This window comes from Arvicanthis niloticus, unplaced genomic scaffold, assembly GCF_011762505.2.
Source record: "Arvicanthis niloticus isolate mArvNil1 unplaced genomic scaffold, mArvNil1.pat.X pat_scaffold_1143_arrow_ctg1, whole genome shotgun sequence".
Taxonomy (NCBI): Eukaryota; Metazoa; Chordata; class Mammalia; order Rodentia; family Muridae; genus Arvicanthis; species Arvicanthis niloticus.
The window spans coordinates 19,202-23,274 of NW_023045153.1; the positions used below are offsets into that span (position 1 = coordinate 19,202).

General features: G+C 40.2%; 1 non-coding gene across 1 annotated transcript; it reads left to right on the plus strand.

Moving 5' to 3' along the window:
- Window positions 1-569: 569 nt before the first annotated feature.
- Window positions 570-701, plus strand: LOC117701477 (small nucleolar RNA SNORA17). Its single transcript, XR_004605739.1, has one exon. It is a non-coding gene; the product is annotated as a small nucleolar RNA SNORA17 (small nucleolar RNA).
- Window positions 702-4,073: the final 3,372 nt, after the last annotated feature.

Below are 4,073 nucleotides of genomic sequence, written 5' to 3' on the forward strand. Positions count from 1 at the left end.
ATCATGAAATAAATGCTAATATGGATGGCTTCAGAATTAAAAGTGGGACTAAACAATACTGTGTAGAAATTAACTTGATAAGAAGCTTGCATTGGCCAAAAGGCAGGGTAATATTTTTAGTAAGTGTATTCTATGTTTCATGAACATTTCATCAGGCCAGATGTCTTTAGGAATTTAAATTTCCAAAGTTAGTAGATGGATAGACTCTAAACCTGAATACCTTGGCAGGTGTTAAAATTTCAGTACTGATCTTTCAGACTAAGAATGCAAACTCTGACCATGCCACCTTCTCTTAAATATACTGATGGACATACATCTGACAGAAGATTAGTATCAGGAACACACAGCCAACTCAAAAAGAAAAAAAAAAAAAAGCTAAATAATAAGAAATCAAATGACACAATAAATAGGCTAATGAAATGAGCAGACAGTTAAAAAAAAAACATAAATACCCAATACATGTGGGAAAATGTCCAGCCTTGCTCGTCACCATAGAAATTCAAAGTAAAAGTCCCTTGAGATTCTATTTTACCTCTGTCAGAATGGCAGTCATTGAGAAAGTGATTAGCACTGTCCCTAGTGGCATTGCAGGTGTGGCTGCTGTGTCACATGTGCATCAGTAGGTGGCAGAGAGGAGAGAGCCTATGTCTGTGCTCAGTGCTCTGACCTGTGAATATCTGAATGGTTAGTAGCCTAAAGTTCCCTGAAAGACGTGAGCTTAGAATGACCACCAGTCTGGTGGCTTGCAGGCCCCAGCAGCTCCCAGGACTGAGAGCAAGCCAGAGACTAGAAGAAACCTGCCTGAGCCTGAGGGCCCAGTGAGGTTCCAGTATTGATAGAATAGCAGAAGCCCGAAGCCAGATCAGCAAGTCATTGCTATGAACATGTACAAGCAAGAAAGTGTGGATAAGAGGGTGTACTGTGGGACACACCACAGCTTCCACAACAAGAGTTTTTTTCCCTCTGCTGACAAAGAGGTTTCAAGGGTGAAGGGCAGGTATGATGGGACTAGGGTGTACGAAGTGAAATTTACAAAAGTGAAAAACAATAAAACTGTTTTTTTTTTTAAAGACAAACAAGAAAACAAATAACAATGAATGCTGGAGAATATGTGAACAAGATTTGAAACCTTATGCAATGCAAATAAGAATGTAACCTAATTCAGCCATTCTGAAAACGTGTACCTTTGTTTCTCAGACTAAAAATATGTCTACCCTGTGACCAAGCTCTCTCACTTGTGGGCACTTAGCTCCAGGACTATACATCCCAGAGATACTTGCATATTGACGGTAGTACTATTTGCAATTTACCCCAAAGACTACAGAGCAGGATATCACATAGATACTTGCGTATTGATGGTTATGGTGGCAGTATTCACAATAATGAATTTAAGTAACCAACCAAGGTGTTCATCAATGAAGGAGGAATGAAGTTGGGGCTGGAAAGATGGCTTGGGGATTCAGAGTACTACTTGATCTCCCAAAGGACCCAAGTTTGATTCCCAGCACCCACATGGTGATCCACGTAACTGCCTGTAACTCAACCCTCTTCAGGTCTCTTCAGACACAGGCACCCATTGTGCACAGACATACGTGTTTGCAAAACACCTATGCACATAAAAATAAACTAACTAAAAATAAATAAGCTTTGAACAATGACAATATCAGTAAACATGCTTATGGAGAAGAGTGAAGAGTCTCATTCTTACAGGGTCCCATAAGACTTCTGAGAGTGAGAGGTGCATCCTCTTCCAGGACTACCCCCTGATTAGTTATCCAGTACAACGCAGGCTGCCCTGAGACCACATACATATGAACAAAAATGGATAGAAGGTGGTGTGTGTGTGTGTGTGTGTGTGTGTGTGTGTTGTGTTTGTGTGTGTGTGTGTGTGTGTGTATGTGTGAGTATGTATGGTGTGTAACAGTAATAGAGAAAAAAGGATATCAATTTGAGTGGTGGGCATGGGGGGAAATGGAGACAGGAAAGGGATACAGAAAGTGGGATAATTATATTTTAATTAAGACATAAATAATTAACAATTTTTTAAGTTAAAAAGAAAGCAGGCTGAGCAAGCTATGGGGAGTAAGCCAGTAGTAAGCTGCATTCCTCCATGGCCTGTGTTTCAGCTTAAAAGCAAAGACAGAAGAATAATGGAAGTAATGTCATTTGTAGGAAAATGTATGCAACTGGAGATAATCTTATCCAGCTAATTAATTCTCAGAAAGACAAATACTGCATTTTACTTTTTACTTGTGGGTCTCAGATTTATGTATATATATACATATATCACATATATGTACTTATATATATACATATATGTGATATATGTATATATACACATATATGATATATATACATATATCATGATACATATAGATATATGTATATATATATCATATATCATGATACATATGATATATGTATACATATATATATGTATATCCACATAACTGCCTGTAACTCAACATATATCACAGGCAAAATAGAAAAAAAAACTGTCTAGGAGAGTTGTCCTAGGGTTATTATTTCTGTGATAAAACAATGGTTTATATGGCTTACACATCCATATCACAGTTCATCACTGAAGAAAGTCAGGGTAAGGACTCAAGCACAGGCAGGAACCTGGAATCAGGGGCTGATGATGCAGAGGCCATGGAGGAGTGCTGCTCTCTGGCTGGTTCTCCATGGCTTGCTCAGCCATGACCACCCACCCAGGGATGGCACACTACCCATAGTGGTCTGTAACCTCCTACATCTGTCATTAATTAAGACAATGCTCCATGGGCTATAGCATGATCTCATGAGGGAATTTTCTCAATCAAGATTTCTTCCTCTCAGATGACTATACCATGTGTCAAGTTGACTTACAACTAGCCAGGAAAGGGAAGGCTAGCAGAGTCTGAGGTACTGACCATGTCCTTATAGACTTGGTTGAAAATGTCCTTTGCATGCACTCATTACTAGAAAAAGACTTAAATAACTTCTGTGAGTTATAAAGTAAATACAAACAGCAAGCATGAAAATAACTCTGGAAGGTCATATCCTGTGCTTGTTCAGCCTATTGGTTTTCCTAGACCGCCAGTCTCTACTTACATCTCTCCTATTATCCATTTGGAACTCAGTCTGGCTATTCAAGCTTACCTCAATTATTAAGACATCCATAGCCATTTTGTTTGTGGAGGTGGTAAGGCAACCACAGGTTTAAGAACATTGAGGAAGCCCTGTAGTGTCCCAGGATAAGGAAGCCTGATTTACATAATTGGTTTCATCAACATCGAGGAGATTGCTACGTGTGGGAAAGAGAAGAGAGGTGCACAGGATCCAAGACTGGCCACAGGCAGTAGTGAACATATGAAACCTTTTGGTATGTGTGTCCGGTTTCTGGTCTTCTGCCCCTGGCTCATTTGATTTGCTAAGCGTTGCTTAGACACTCTGAGTGTTGGTCCTGTGTCAGAGCCCCTTGCTTCCTGCTGCCTAGTCAACTGCATTTCCTTTGATCCCTGGTACCTTAAGGCCTACCGACATTCCTCTGGCCTTTCCTATCTAAGGCACTGAGAATATTGTCTAAAAGACAGGCATTAAGGCTGTGGTATGCTTTCACTAATGTGTTGTCTGAGTCCCTCTAGGAACAAAGCAGATACCCTCTGCTTAAGTTGTTTGCTATGTATTCTGAATGCTCCCCCCAAGGAATAGTTTATACATTTTTGTTAATGTGAAAGGGGAACATTTGGGCACCTTTTTTCTGTTGCTGGTTTGTAGACCTATTTTTAACTTTTGTTCTTTGCTGTTTTTTTTTTTTTCTATGCTTGTGAATTGTAAGGTGCCAGACTGGCTGCCCTTGAGGCTGGTATCCCTAATTTATCCCAAGAACAGGAAAAATACAGTGGGTAACAAAACTGGTCAGGTCCAGGTCCAGTACATTAGCCCAACCTACTCTGGAAGAATATTCTCCAGACATAAAGAGGGAGTTGTTTCTGGGAATGCAGGCCATCTGCTTTTGTGGCGAGCACACAGACGCTTGTTGAGCCATCACCAGGCTCTTCAATGGTTTGCATCCAGTAAGCCACAGATGT